The following is a 16,579-nucleotide window of genomic DNA, read 5'->3' on the forward strand; positions in this document are numbered from 1 at the left end:
TGAATTGCTAAGGTTTTTTAAATGCTAATTTCTAACTATAAGGTAGTAGTCGCGTTTGCAGAGTGGTGCAGAAAGGGGCCTGGGCCTCTGCCCAGTGCTCAGGAATTCCACAGCGTAGTACTTACAGGACTTACCAGGAGAGCTACTCGGCTGCCAAAGTCCCTCAGGAGTAAAGTGGACTTCATCCCCCAACCAGTACTGCACCAGGTTGTGCGTTTGCAGAGTGGTGGGGAAAGGTGAGTGTGGCCGCCGAAGACCTTTTAGCAATCCCACTGTGTAGGACTTACTGGAGGTAACAGGAGGGTAGTTGGCCCCCAAGGTCAACCTTGGGGTCCAACTACCCCTCCTACTACCTCCAGTAAACCCACACAGGGGGATTGGTAAGTTGTCATAGCAGGCCATGCCCCTGTCCCCAACACTCTGCAAACGCACTCCCTGGTGCACTCTTGGATGGGGATTACAATCTCCTTCGCTGCTGGTGGTCCTTAGGGGCCAACTTGCCTACCTGATACCTCCAGTATGCCCCAGATAGTGGGATTACTGACAGATGGACACAGGCCAAACCCCCTTTCTCCATCACTCTGGAAACGCGCCTCTTGGAGTGTTTTTGGTTGGCGGATTAAATCCCCTTGAATCCTGAGCATCCCTGGGGCCAACTAGCCCACCAGGTACCTCCAGTAAGCTCCATACAGCTGGATTGCTGAGGGTGGTCTGAGGCCACCCCCCCTTTTTACACCACTCTGCAAACGCACCTCCTGATGCACTGCTGGTTGGGGGATGAAGTCCACCTTTGTCCTGAGTTCCTCAGGACACATGTGGACCTCATCGCCTCCCCAGCAGTGCACCAAGAGGTGCATTTAGAGAGTGGAGTAAATAGGGGCGTGTCCTAGCACCACCTCTCAGTAATATTACTGTATGGGGCTTACTGGAGATACCTGGTGGGCTAGTTGGCCCCTAGGGACTCTTAAGGATCTTGGGGATTTAATCCCCAACCCAAAACGCAACAGGAGGCCCGTTTGCAGTGTGCAGCAGGGAGGGGGCGGGGCCTCTGGCGAGATGCCAGCTTTTTTTTTGGTTACAAGGGATGCTGTGTGGCCCCCTGGCTCCCCTTTTCTCTGTATTTTCTGGGCCCTGGGTACCACATCCCCCAGGACCTGCCACTTTTTTTTTTTTTTTTAGACAGGAAGGGGCCACCCCCTCCCCCTCCCGAGGCCTTATTCTGCCCTGGGGACCCATCTCCTAGGGCATTGCCTCATTTCGGAAGGGGGCCACGTGGCCCCCCTTCCCTGGGCCAGTATTGGCCCAGGCACCCCACCTGAGGCCAATTATGGCCCCTGGGACCCCATCCCCCAGGGCCTGAGCAGCTGGATTTAGTTTGGGAGGGGGGTGCATGCCCCCCTCCTGAGGCCATGCAGCCCCCAGGGCCTGGCCTTACGTTGGGGGAGCCCTAATGCCCCCCCAGTCCCAGCCGGCTCCCCACCTCCTGCGGGAGCATGCATTTCTTTTGGACAAGGGGAGCTGACATGCAGCTTCCGTTGTCCAAAAGCAATACTGCTTTGCTTCATGGAAGTGAGAACAGGTTTCCTACTCTCGCTTCCATTAAGCAAAGCAGAGTTTCCAATGACACGGCGGGAGCCGTGTTCCCGCCCTGTCATTGCAAACTGCATTGTCCCGTTGGTGGGCACACTGGGTCATTGCCGGAGCCGGCCCTGGGAGGTGATGGTCCCCAAGGCCATAGAGGGTTCCAGTAGGGGGACGCGCGCCCCCCCTCCCAATGTGAAAATAGCCCGAGGAGGTGGTGGTCCCCGGCGTTGGGGGTCTGCAATGGACCCCCGCATTTCAATAATTAGTGCCCCGGGGAGGTGGTGGTTCCGGAGGCAGTGTGTGTCCCCACATATTATTAATAATAGCCCCGGGGAGGTGGCAGTTCCCGGGGCATGGGGGGCCCTTGAGGCCCCCACCCATATTAAGAAATGCCCCAGGGGTTGCAGTCCCCGGGGCAGCATGGTGGGGGGGCAGGAGCCCCCCCCCATGCAATTTTTCCAAAAAAGCCCCAGGGAGGTGGCGGTCCCCAGGGCTGCGGGGGGGCCACATGCCCCTGCACATTATGAGCAAAGCCCCGGGAGGTGCCGGTCCCGGGGAATTCAGGGGCCCTGTTGGGCCCCCTCTACATACATTTGGTTTGCCCCCAGGACCTGGCCCACCTGGGGGATTAAGGAAAATGAAGTGCAGGAGTCCGCACTTAGTTTAATAAAAAAAAAAAATTCTACCAGATTCGTGCACCCAGCGTGACTCTGGCCGAATTTATTTTTAAAAAAATGCTTTTTTGGGGCCTAGGGTTCCCTGTGTGACCTCCTGAGCAGGCCTAGTGGGTCAGGATGTTTCTACCCTGCCCCTTTTTCTTGTTTTTATCTGTTTTTTTTTACTGTTTTCTTATGACTCGGTTTTACCGAGTCACAAGATGCCTGCCAACACTTCTGCCAAATTTGGTGTAATTCCATTCAGCAGTTCGGGCTGTAGCCGCAACAAAAGTTCCTATGGAAATTAACACGGGACCCACTTTTTTCTTTGGCCCCGCTTGATGAATCACCCCGAAACGTTTAAAACAGGAGCGGACTAGAGCGGGCCATTAGTTTTGAAAATTTCGCCAAGATTCGTCAAACGGCGCCAAAGATATTGGCAAATCAAAAAACACTTTTCCTATGGAAACTAGGTCCTAACTATAACTACCTACTGGTGATCGCCAGTAGGTAATATACTCAGTGAAAAAAACAAAGCATAAAAGGTTACAAGGACATTACATATGGGCTCACATTTCACTTGTACAAAACCAGAGAAATTCGGCAGGTAGAGTTAGCTGAGCTAATTTTAACGTAAGCCCCCACAATGCAGTTCCTAAAACCACACATATTACATCAGTCATGATATGGTCAGTGACATCCCTTATGACATCACTGATTATATCTCAAATGACATTACTGATTACATCATCCATTGAGTGTAAGTATTTTCTAAGAGTTTATGATTGTTAAACATATATACGAAGTTAATACAAAAGTTAAATTAGTATACTAGGTGTACTACTAATGAGTGATACTATTTTTAACACATACTATGTGAGTGGCTGTGTGACTGTGTATATCCATTAAGCCTGGGCGGACAACTAGGCTACGCTCGCGTAGTTTGCGAAGTTTGCGCTACTTCGCACTACGCAAATTACACGTAGCACAGTGCGAACACGCGTAGCGTAGCAGCCATTTTTTGCTTGCTCGCGGTCCTCAACGGCAAGTTGGCGACCCCGAGCAAGCCAATGACATCCCGTCGAGATTTTTTCCTCATTTGCGATCAGCAACATCAAGTTGGCGATTGCGAGCGTGGAAAATAAACCTCCCGGCGAGATTCTCAACGTGGATATTCGACAAGTAACTCCCCACCCTTCTTCAAGCGCCTTGAGACCCTCTGGGTATGTAGCGCGCTATACAAATTATCTGACTTGACTTTATCTGACTTGACATTGCGAGTGGTCACATATGCTTACGACCTCTCGTGATGAGAAACTACCAGTCGCATTGAGAAAGCTGCCGCTCGAGTAAAAATCTACTTGAGCGGCAGAAAACCACAGCTCGCACTGTGCAAGATGCCGTTTTCAATGATTGCACAGTGCGGACAAGCATCCGGCACTGTGCAATCATCGCGAACAGCGCACTACGCAGTTCGCGTAGTGCTACGCTTAGCTCGCGTAGTGCGAAGTGCACTTTCCGTAGCTACGCGTAGCGCTATTTCGTGAACTACGCCCAGGGTTAATATCCATGTGTGAGTGGGTCTCTGAGTAGTTGTACGAGTGTGTGTGTGTCTGTATGGGTGTATAAATAGTTGTGTGAGTAGCTGTGTGAGTGACTGTATTAGTGTGAGCGAGTGATTGATTGGGTGTATCAGTGGCTGTATGGGTGAGTGAGTGGCTGTATGTGTGAGTGGGTATATAAGTGACTGCATGGGTAAGTGAGTGGGTGTCTGAATGGCTGTAGGAGTGAGCAACTGGCTGGGTAAGCAGCTGCATGGGAGAGTGAGTGGCTGTTTGAGTGGGTGATTTGTTAAGTGAGTTGGTGTGTGAGTGGCTGTATTATAGAGTGTTTGTGTGAATGGGTGCATGGTGAGAAAGCAGATGTGTGAGTGCTTGTATGGATATGTGAATGTGTATGTAAATGTTTGTGTGGGTGTGTGAGTGAGTGTGTGCATTCTTGTATGGGTGAGTGGGTGGCTATGTTGAGAGACTGTATGGGTGGGTGAGTGGGTTCATGAGTGGTTGTTTAGGTGAATAAGTGGGTGAGTGAGTAGCTGTATGCATGAGTGAGCGGCTGTGTGAGTGGCAGTATGGGTAAGTGACTGGTTGTATGAGTAGCTGAATGGGTGAGTGGGTGTATGAGTGAGCGAGTGGTTGTGTGAGTGGGTGTATGAGTGAGTGAGTAGATCTATGGATAAGTGAGAGGTTGTTTGAGTACTTGTATGGGTCTGGTAATAGCAATTGGGGTGAGTGTGTACATGAGAGATAGTATAGTGATGTGAGTGCCTCTGTGGATGATGTCACCAGTGATGTCATTTGAGATGTCATCAGAGATGTCACTGATCATGTCATGAGTAATATAATATGTGAAGTCATAAGTAGTGCATTGCGGGAGCATAAGTTATAGTTAGCTCAGCTAACTATAACTGCTGAATTTCACTGGTTTTGTATGAGTGAACTGTGAGCCTAACTATAACATTCCTATAACCTTTGTTTTTTTTGGGTGAATTTTGAAGTTTTTTAAAATTCTATCTCTTAACTATAACATCCCTGTGAACTTTTTTTCAGTTAATTTCTAAGGTTTATTTAATGCTGTTTCCCAGCTATAACGTACCTGTAACCGAAGGTTTTTTAAATTTCATTTCCTAACGGAAACCAATAACCTTTGACAGTGAGTATGTGAGTGAGTGCATGAGTGCATGAGTGTCTCAGTAGGTCTGTGAGTGGGTGCATGAGTCTCTGAATGGGTCTGTGAGTGGGTGCATGAGTGTCTAAGTGGGTGTGTGAGTATCTGAGTGGGTGTACATGAGTCTCTGAGCGGGTCGTAAATGAGTGCATGAGTCTCTGTGTGGGTCTTTAAGTAGGTGTGTGACATTCAGTGGGTCTGTGAGTCTCTGAATGAGGTTGTGAGTGGGTGCATGAATTTCTAAGTAGATCTGTCAGTGGGTGCATGGATCTATAAGCGGGTTTGAGAATGGGTGTGTGAGTATCTGGGTGCGCTCTGTTTTACCCTCTTGTGCTGTTTTGCCTTTTCTGGGGGTTTTTTCTGCCCTCTGTTTTGCCTTTCTTACTCATATTGCTGCCCTCTGCTTTGCCCTCTTTTGCTCTGTTTTGCCTTTCCTGCTCAATTTTCGACCCTCTGTTTTGCCTTTTTTGCTAATTTTCTGCCCTCTGTTTTGCCTTTCCTGATAATTTTTTTGCCCTCTGTTTTGCCAATTCTGCTTGTTTTTCTGCCCTCTTTTGTGCATTTCTTTCTCCCTCAAAAATGAGGGAGGGCGCTGCCATCATTTAAATGGGGGAGGGGTATAATGCAGCCCCCCTCCCGTTTGGCGCCAGGGACCCAATTCCCCGGGGCCCAGCCACATTTGAATGGAAAGAGGGGCTGCGCAGGCCCCCTCCCAGGGCTGTTTACAGCCTCGGGGAACCCATCCCCTGATCCGGCCCTAACTGAATGTGGGAAGAGGGTCATTCAGCCCCCTTTCCCTGGCTGATTCCGGCCCTGGGTACCCCATCCCCACACCCTCATGGCCTCTGCGGAGCCAGCTGATTCCTCGCCTCTTGCAGGAACCAGCATTGCTATTGCACATAGGAAGCTGCTGGAATGCAGCTCCCTGTGTGCAAGATCAATAGTTTCATCTCTTTCCCTGCCCGCATGTCTGCAGGCAAGGAAAGAGATGAAACCTCCGGTTGCAGCAGGTGGGAGCAATTTGACGTCTACCTCCAGGCAAAAGCAAACAACTGGGTGCCGAGCATGGGCACCCCAGGACATAGCAGGAGCTGCCCGGGGGAGTGGCGGTCCCCAGAACCATTTATTGCTCCAGGAGGGGTCCTCATGGGTCTCACCTCCTTCTCTATGCACGGTCCAGCCCCGGGGAGGTGGTGTTTCCCGGTGCCATATATGGCCAGGAAGGGGGGCTGTGTGCACCCCTCTTTAATATTTATTATAGACCTGTTAGGGTGGTGGTCCCTGGAGCCAGAAAGGGTCCCCATGGCCCCCTATATCATTTTTATAGCAGCCCTGGAGAGATGGTGGTCCCCATGGGCCGTGATTTTACACATGGCCCCCCGCATCATTTTTCATTTTTAGCCCGGGGAGGTGGTGGTCCCTGTGTGTCTCCCTCCATTTTTTTATAAATAAAATGCATGCCCCCAGGACCTAGCCCACCAAGGGGATTTAATTAAAATAAGAGTGGGAGACTATGCTTGTTTTTAGTTCACGGTGATATTCGCGAATATTTTGCGAAAATCATCGCAAATTAAGTAAACATGCTGTTTAACCTACCAGGGCCCTTCTGTGACCTCAAGACCAAGGTTTGGGGGTCAGGGTATTCCTACCCTGCCCCTTTTTCTTTTATTTTGCCCTTGTTTTGGGACTCGGCTGAAGCTGAGTCCCAAGATGGCTGCCAACACTTTCTGGTTGAAGTGTTGGCAACCAATCACAGCTCTGCAGATCTCCGCAAGAGCTCGTTATTATTCACAAAGGCTTCACGATTGTCTTTATTGCTACTGAGGGTAGGCTAAGGTCCATGGCCTATGATGCCCTTTTTACAACCATAGCAAAAGAGGGTCCATCCTCTGAAACCAAGGTAGGAGGAAGACCATTCCAGTCCACTGGTGTCTGCCAAATCCTTACACCAATCCATGTTGGGGGCTAGGGGCTGTTATTCTTCAGGGTCCAGGGACCCCTCCCAATCCTCCCGGAGTCCCAGCCTATGTTGCTCCGGCTCCGGCATTGAAGGCATGGCTCCAGTTGGAGCCGATGTTGGATGATGCCCCTCCGGCTCCATGTCAGAAATGGTGATGTGAATGAGGACGGCGCCAGGGAAGGTCAAGGTGGTATGATTGGCACCAGTCTCGATTCATCCATGGATCCAAAGGCCCCGAATGAAGCCAGGGACGGAGCCACCAGCGGAGAACGAGTGTGGGCCCCTCCCGAACACACGGTGCTCAAAGGTACGGCAGCAAGTACGAGCCACCCAAATATAATGTGCATGGCCTAATAGAACTCACAAATTTGGGCGGGGTTGCTTTGGCTCCTTGAAACTCTGGGAGTTTCAGAGCTGGCCCAGGTTCTTCAATGATGACACTCAATTTTCTCGTCGGAGAACTTCAATGGATGGGGTGACGTTGAAACCTCTTTGATTTCTTTTTCCTGTAGGACTTATGCAAGGACAACTTTGAGTGCAATGAGGATCTTGGGCTCTGCGACTAATCCCAGGACCTTCCTCTCAACTAGGATCAGGACCGTCGCAGCGTTGCACATCAAGCAGCAAAAAGATTAAGGAAACTTCCCTCAATGCCTTGGGTTGCATGGCACGGCAGTTGATGCAGGCTTAATGTTGTGGCTGCGCTTGAGGCACCAGAGATAAAAAAAGTGTGGGTTCATCACTGACATAGGCTGGTGACAGGCGCCACGGGGATTCAAACTGGCCTTCCTAGTTGAAATCCTGCCACACCAGGGAAAGATTGACACTAAGACTTCAACAAAAAGTCGAAAAAGGTCAGTAAAAAAATTACTTGGGGTAGCTCTCTCCAGATCTGTGCTGACTGGCGTGGAATGAAAAGATATGACGTCAGCGTGCTGTGGTGGTGCCTATAAAGGCAACGCACATGTCAACTTCTGGCGCGGATGACGCCACGCAGAGCCGAACTATACCACCTACTGGACAGCAGGGGTACTGCTCACGAAAAAATTCCCCGATCCAGTGGGACACCTGGTGATGTTTGTAAAATAAGGAATATGCGTCTTGAAGTCTCTATCAGATTTTACAACTACAGACCTTAAAGATATAAATTGCGATGGTACATAACTATGGGGTTAAGAACATTATATCTATATTTACCTACATGCACACACTTATAATTCACAAAAGTGGGAGAGTTGGTCTTTGGCTATGATTTTATGTATCACAATAGTTAAAGTCTGATAGTTTGCTTTCGCATATCCTCCTACCCAGATTAGGAGAGTGGAGGAGAGGTGTCCGATATCAGAATTTGAAAGGAAAGAGTCTATGGGTTACTCAAATCATCATAATAAAAGGGTAAGTGAAGGATAGTGTAGATGTGACAATCAATCAAATGGACAGGGAAGAGTGGCAGTAGTGCAGAAGAAGAAGATTTTATATTGAAGGTACAGAGGGCATAATGGTTCATGGCTCCACAGGTTTGCCTTCAGAGGGCCAATTTAGAACGAAATTATGGCATGACTCCATGGGGGTGCCATTTTATTTTATTGTACATCATGTTATTGACAGTGTGCATAGAGCTGATAAAACTGGCTCTGGTCTCTCATCAAATGAGGTGGGTTGAGGGATTTTTGAAACAGCATATGACAGTATGGACTCTCTTGTTGGGCACCTGGTGAGAGATGAAGGGAAGGCTCACACTTGATCAATACATTCCTGTCTTCTGCCGTTCCAGTCTAATCGACTGGGCAACAGACTACTAGATCAGTTCAATTCCCTATGACTTAGATAGTGGGAATTCAGTTCATGAGATGGTGGAGGGTCTCTTCAAGACTCTAATTAGGGGGTTATTTAGGGATTCAATTATAGGCAGCAGGGGATGTGGGATGACTTTATAATATCAATGAGATATCAGACATTTGCCCGAGCTACATAACTTTGTACTCGTGGTGATGGATGGTTTGAGGTTGATAAGTCACAGCTAAATATACAATAATTTTGCTGGGCAAACATCTACCTACCTAGCTTGTTTCACTCCTTCAGCTTCGAATAATCACTCCTAACCAGGTAGTGATGATTCCAAAACTGCAGAACAGTACTCTGCTTTCCTGCCATGGTTGCTTTCCTTCTGTCCTACAGGAACACCGACCCACCCGTCAGCAAATCAAACTAATATCAAGCAGCTCTCATGGGTCAGCATCTTCCATTTCATGAATCAGTGAATAACCCATCATTCCAAAGAACATCACGGTTCATATATAAAGATCTCACAGGCTAGCCCATCGGGTAGAAATAATAGTTGGTACATAAGGATTAAGACGAAAATTAGAAGATATAAGAGAGAGATCCTTCTCTGAATAAACCAAATGCGACAAAAAACAATACAGCAGAGAAGTGAGAATGAGAAAAATGCTATTCAGAAACACAAATGGAACATAGGTTCATGGAAATACAGGAAAATTGGACACTGTTCTGATGGGAATATCATTCAGAACCCCACATAGGATTGGCTCAACCAAATTAGTAAATGGAACTAATTCTACATTTAAAGATGGAATTAGACCACTCCCATAATCAGTAGGATCAGTTAAACAACTGGATACAAACTAGTAGCAACCTGTCACCACAAACAAACTCACCCACCAACATGTAGGAGAAACAGTGCTTTGCTGGTGCAGTTTATAGTCCAGTGAGACGCCAAGCAAATGGGCTACGCTTTCACAGGTGAGAAAGTTAGGTGGAAAATCAGAAAATCCACACCACTACAAGGAGCAAACCTACAGGGATAACCCAAACATATACCAACTTGAGAGCATACCTCACTTTCAAAGGTAAAGCAAGATGTTGACATGATATTGATTTGAGGAGAAAATGTATCTTGAATCCTGTGTACTGTTATCACAAGGCATTTTTTGATCTAATCCATCTTTCACGAGGGTAATAACTCAAACAAGAAAAACCTTATACTCATTGTAAACCACACCTACTCATATGACCAGGGCATGTTCATGGACATACCTGAAACAGATCTCACAGCCACAGACAACTGCAGACAGTCTTTGCACCAAACTGTGAATGGGCCAAATAATTAGTGAATGCACCCATATACGAAAACAGTGTAACATAATATATTACATATCAATCTTTAATCAACCCATACCTCAGCCCACAGACACAAAACATGGTGTCTGTAAGAAATGAGGCGACTGGTTGAGGGGGAGGAAGCCCAACTTGGCCAACAGCCACAAACCTTGTTAGTGTGAACCATAAAAGTCTCCTCAATATCCTATGCCTAACCCTCTGGACACTAGCAGAAGGTACAAATGGCTGAAACAAGAAAATGCCAACTTTGCAAAAGTGGTATTTTCAGAATTCTAGCTTAAAATTCAACTTTACCTTTACAGAGGATTTTAATTTACAATTCATCTGAGTATAAACAGTACAAGTCTGCCCCAAATCCAAAGTTAGCACTTATTAAATTCAACAAAGTAACCCAGTCTTAATCAATAGGTGAGGCCTTACGACAGTCAAAAACTGCATTAGGAGTTTTCCATTGCCAAGACATTTAAAACTTAAGTACACATGTCCTTAAAATACAATGCGCACTGCCCAATGAGTCTTTCGGTGTAAGTCAATCTTACCTTGTTTTAGGAAGAGAGCACAATAACGTTAGCACTGGTTAGCAGAGGTAAAGAGCACCTAATACCAACAAAAACGGGTTCAGCACCAGAAAGTACAAATCTGGGGGTAACCTTGCAGAAAAAGCGAGGTCCCCCAATGGCTATGTGTTTTACTGGCCCCTGCTAAATCTATCGCCTTGTACATAGATGAAATGCTCTGTTGCACACTGAGGTCCATATCATCACACATCTTCTGTGTTCCAAAAAGAATTTGCACTTTCTTGTGATTCTCCTAGCGCCCCTATGGTGTAGTATAACCCCAACTTTTAAGCTTATCATCTACCTCAATGTATAAAAGGAAACCAATAAATCAGCCTCCTCCTCTGTTGTAAGTGCTTTATAGTGCTTGATCCTCAATTGATGAGAAACTGCACTTTACAGGAAACAAATGTATTGCCGCAGGATTGCTAAACTTGAGCTGTTGTACTTACAACATTATGGGAGTGTTGATCAGGGTGTGGAGGGTAGGGAGGTTGAAACACAAATCTGGGATGGTATCAGCCAGCCAATTGTACAGTTAGATTTTTACAATAAATATATTTACAATATTTTGCACGTATTCATTACAGCGGGAATATAGAGATGAAACAATTTGCTCAGAGTCACATAATACTTTGTCAAGTGTTCAATCCATGAGTAGACACCAAGTGTCTGCTCTAAAGACCACGAGTGTAGCCACTGTATCTCATCTCTACAACCAAGGTGTTCAAAACCAACTCCATCTCTGTGGACAAGGATCCCAACCTCTTACCAGCCCTGAAACTTATCAAAACCTGACAGTCGTCGTAGCCATGTCACCATCTGCCACCCTCACGCCACGAACAGCCATCCACAATAAACTCAAGCTAATAAGACCTGCCTTTTGGCTTCCATGCTACGCCCACTTAGGAGATGCACGTAAAGTGAGGATCCATAGCCTCAGGCTCAGGCTCAGTACTATAAAATGTGCTGGTCTTCCAATGCACAGGATGCGCTCCATAGACTCTGGGCTGTAAGGATGTAACGATCCGAAATGCATTGGGATACATGAATGTGTTATTCAAGTGAGTATGGTTTGACATATAAAGAACTACAGATTCAATATCATGTCCTCAGTGGCTATAATCGATAATTAAAAAGAAGTTCAATCAACAGAAAGAAATGCGTATTAACTTTTTGAAATTTAGCTAAAGCAGCTAACAACTATTCTTGTTATCAGATACGTGCTCCTGTTAGCAGGGAGGGCTGCCCTTCCAGCATACTTGTTTGCTCAGTATATTTGGCGCCTTTGGACATGGCCTACCAGCAAGGTTGCATTGCATTGATGAGACAGGCCTAGAATTATACAGCCTTGTCACCCCTCAACTATACATAATTAATTACTCTATATTCAATAAAGCAGTGGTGTACTCTTTTCTTGCTCTTCCCCAGTATCTGCTTTTCCTCCTCTTCTTCACACCTTACTCCTTCCTTTCTCTCCATTCTTCTGTCACTTTCTGCCCTACGTCCACGTTTCCTATTAATCGCCACCTCCCCTCATTAACTGCTTTTCATTTTTCACATTCTCATCTTTCCCTTCCACTTTCTTTTCATGCACTCCTTCTGTCTGTTCTTCTTCCCTTTTTCTTTTTTCCTTTTTTTCATTCTCATCATGTTCCACTCCAGTCTTGAACTCCCTATCTCTGCTTTCCTCACTTCTCTTCACATTCTTTGACTACCGTATCTATCCTTGCCTTCAGACCTCTCCTCCTTCCTCTCTCTCCCTTTTATGTTTTTCCTTCTTGAGCATTTCTTTATATCCACTCCAGGAGTCTGTGTTTGTTCTCTGGGTCATAAATTTAAATCTTGGTGCAGCAACTCAGTCTTTTATATATCTGAGGTCAATAAAATGTGTACCAGTGATCTGGATAACAACATTTTTAATTCAGTGTTAAGGCCCCCTTTGGTGAATATGTGCTTTACAAACATACATGGTTTCTTAAGGACACAAATGTATTTCAATCTTTTGTTTTTCAATTTCTATGCAGTATTACTCTGTCATTATTATCACTCTCCCTCCTTGACCCAGTACCTTTCATACTCGTATTCATTCCCCTGACCTCCTTTCTTTCCTTCGTCCCATCTTTTTCTTTTCCCTTTTCCTCTTACTCAGGACCTCCAGCCATGCCTCCTTTCCCCTCTTGCTTCTTGCTTCCTTACACCCTCACTCCACTCTTGCTTCCTCACACCCTATTCCATCTTTGCTTCCATACACCCTCATTCATTCCCCATATTTCCTCCCTGGGTGCATTTAATCCTTCTGCCTCCATTCTTTCCATACTTTTTTCCTGCTCCTTTCTTCACCTCTTCTATAATTTCTTCCTTTCTTATCATCAATCATTCCTTATGCTTGTCTTGCTCCTTTCCTTTCTTCTTTCTTTTCATCATTCACTTCCTTTCTCCCTCTATTCCTTCATTTCCTCCTTTCACATTATTTTCTTATTCCCTCCTTCTTTCATCCATTGCTCATATATATCATCATTCCAGTACTCCCCTTCCTGCCTGCATTTGTTCCTGTCTTCTTTAATGTCTTCCTTCCTTCACCCCTTCCTTTCTTTTAAACAGCACAGTACAAGCACATTCTCTTTAATTTGCAAAGCTACTTCAAAGTCCTCTAATGACCGTTCCTGAAGCTGCATTTTGAGATTCACACACATTCACCAATTTGAGTTCACTTTTGAGTTGATGTTGTAGGCTTCCCATATGTTGCATTATGTTAAGTTGTATTGATTTGTAGAAAAACTAATAACCCAAGAGGAGAGTATCCAGGCACTAGGGCAAGTGTGTAGGTGTGAGGTCCCTGAGGTGCTTATGTGAAGAGCCAGGTCTTCAGCTTCTTGCGGAACTCAAGATGTTAGGAGGTGGCTATGATGTGTTGGTGCTTACGGATGTGGGTGGAGCCGATAAAGGAAGTGGGTGGATCCTCTGAAGGGAGTGGGCGGAGCTGATAAAGTGGGAGTGGCCTCCTAAAAAAATGTGAGCACCTGCACTTAATGTTTTACAAGTTAAGCACTGCCCAAGAAGCTGCACTGAAGTGGTCGTCAATGCCAGCCCGGTTGGGCTAGGTGCTGTCCTCCTCCAAGAAACATTCAGCAATGAATGGGTCCCCGTGGCCTATGCCATCAGAGCAGTTTCGTGGATGGAGATAAGATATGTGCAGATAGAGAGAGAGGCCCTTGCCATCAAGTGGGCCTGCTATATTTTCACCTTTATCTCTATGGACATGACTTCCAAGTGGTGATGGATCAGAAACCACTGATCCCTCTGTTTGTAGGAACGAAACGGCGAGCTCCGCCGAGGATTGAGAGTTGGGCGGTGCTGCTCCAGGCATATCGTTTTGAGGTAGTGTTTCGGCCAAGGGCCAGCAACCCAGCCGATTTCCTGTCACGCCACCCCATCATGTCGGAACCCCTACCAGCATCCCCAGACAAAGAGGACACCAAAGAACTTGCGTGATACAGCAAGAAGCGTTCCCAAGTCACTGACTTTGGAGGAGATAGGGGCCGCAACAGTACTAGATGAGAATTTTGATAAAGGCCAAGGAGGCGTTAGCCAACAGAAGGTGGCAACATTTCCTGGACGGTGTCCAGATGCGGAATATGGAGGACCAAGTGACAAGACAGCAGCTGTGGAGAGCCCGTAGTGAACTCAGTGAAGGCCCCCATGGGGTAGTGCTCAGAGGTACAGCCAGTGTGGTCCCACAGAGCCTGCAGCAGCAAATGGTCAATCTCGCACAAGTGGAAAACAAGGGCATAGCCAAGACGAAAGCCTGCCTCCGCAGCAAAGTGTGGTTCTCTTGAATGGATGGCATGGTCAAAAAAATGGTTCGCCAAAATGGCACTCTTGTGCAATCACTGAAGGCGACCCAGCACCCCATCCTGTCATCACAGAGGAGCCATGGTCACAGGTCAGCATTGATTTTGGATGCTTCCCTGATGGGTGCAACACTGTTGTCCTCAAAGACTCTCATTCCAAGTTCCTGATCGTGGATGTGGTATCGTCTACCATCTTCCCGCACGTCAAGACGTCCTCGACCGGACCTTTGCAATGATGGGCTTTCCAGATGAAATGCGATCCGACAACGGACCCCCATTCCAGGGAAAGGAATTCCAAGATTATCTGGCAGCCCACGACGTCCAACACTACAAGGTAACCCGGAAGTGGCCTCAGGATAATGGTACGGTGGAGCGCTTCATGAGAACCCTTAACAGGGCTTTGAGGATCGGCGTGGAGAGAGGGGAAGATGTGGAAGAATGTCTCCAACTATTTCTGAACGCTTACTGCCAGACCCCACTCTGCACCACCTGCTGCGCTCCGGGACATGTGCTGTTCCGAAGCGCTCCACAAGCCGACATACCGTCGGAACCCGCATGGCGCCTGGCAGAACTGGACAGCAAGGCGGCTCAAGCAAGGAGAACGGCCACCAATCAAAAGGAGAGTGTGATGCAGGGAGCCAAACTAGCTGCCATGCTTGTAGGTGACCATGTGATCGTGAAAGACAGGCACCCAGGACGGAAGTTTAGGACACCATATGAGCCCGAAGTGGGGGAAGTCACTGACATGCGAGGACCCAGAGGTGCTCATACACAATAACACGGAACATATCATGGTTCGAGAAAGTGGACAGACACCAGATGGAGAGAGGAGTAGACTCTGTTCCGGACATGGTTGAGTGAGAGGCCATGACTTCGTCGCCTGCCCCCAGGGCGGGAGGATTCATTTAGCTCAACCCAAGGCAGCACAGCCCCCTCCAACAGTCCTGTCAGGGGAGGGCCAAACTCCAGCTCCAGGATCAAGACCTTTGGTCTCCGGCCGAACCCTGCCCCGAGTCAAAGTCTTCGAGACTTTGTATGCTGCCTGTTGTGAGTGGAATCATAGAACAGAAGAACAGTAATCAACAAAAAGAAAAGGAGGGATGTAGTGTGGGAGCCACCTGGTCCACACTAGACAAGGTTGCTCCCTGTAACACCCGGAGGGCGGGCTTGCCCGAAGGGGACAAATAAAGAGGCACATGACCGCTCGTGGTCTTGGCCCGTACCTGAATGCAGTTTGTATGTGTGCTCCTGTTGCGGGGCCTGGGTTGCGGGCCCTCAGCACATGTCACAGGGTCACCCTTCACCTGACACACCACAAGGACCACATAGCTCATGCTGCACTGCTGGCCCGGTTGCTGGAGGAGAAGGCCGGCCAGTTTAACTCAGTGTTATAAAGCGTGCTTCTGCGTACCCTGTGTAAGACGGGTTGAAAGACACTCGGGGGATGTAAGGACCACATAGCCCATACTACACTGGTCGCCCTGTTTGCTGGAGGAGTTTTGGCACTTAAACTTGGAGCTAAAAAAGCACTCCTCTGGTTCCTGATGTAAAGGTTGACCAGGCAAAGAGCGGGTCCGTCAGAAGCTGCGTGGTCCACCACTCGTGGACCGTGTGTATCGATTTTTAAGGGTACCTGGTGACACTGGTTAAAGGAAGTCAGCCGCTGTTAGTGGCAAAGATCGTCCCTTCACTTCCTATGCTTCCATTTTTTTAACTAGCGGCTTGTCGTTTACATGAAGTGTTAACTTATGACTGAAGTCCTCTCATTCTAAATGATCTAGTTATTTAACACACTTTAGCACCAGTACATGTCATGTTTGTGCCCCTAAAAGATCAAGCAAAATAAACAAAACAATCACAGCTATGTGGAGGGCAAGCACTTTTTTGTGGAAGCTCACAAATTCTGCAAAATCAAAACATGTACTCCCGTCCTCCCAACATGTGGGCAGAGCCAACGTCTTTATCTAGGAATGCTAACACATTGTGTTGCCACAGCTGTGCTAAGCTGTCAAGCCAGACCATAAAAAGATATAATTGCGTGCTGTGTGTTGTAGGGATAAAGTGCTGAGGTGAGATTATTTGACTCAGTTATGGGTAGAC

This window comes from Lissotriton helveticus, chromosome 1_1 (genome assembly GCF_964261635.1).
Source record: "Lissotriton helveticus chromosome 1_1, aLisHel1.1, whole genome shotgun sequence".
Lineage (NCBI taxonomy): Eukaryota > Metazoa > Chordata > Amphibia > Caudata > Salamandridae > Lissotriton > Lissotriton helveticus.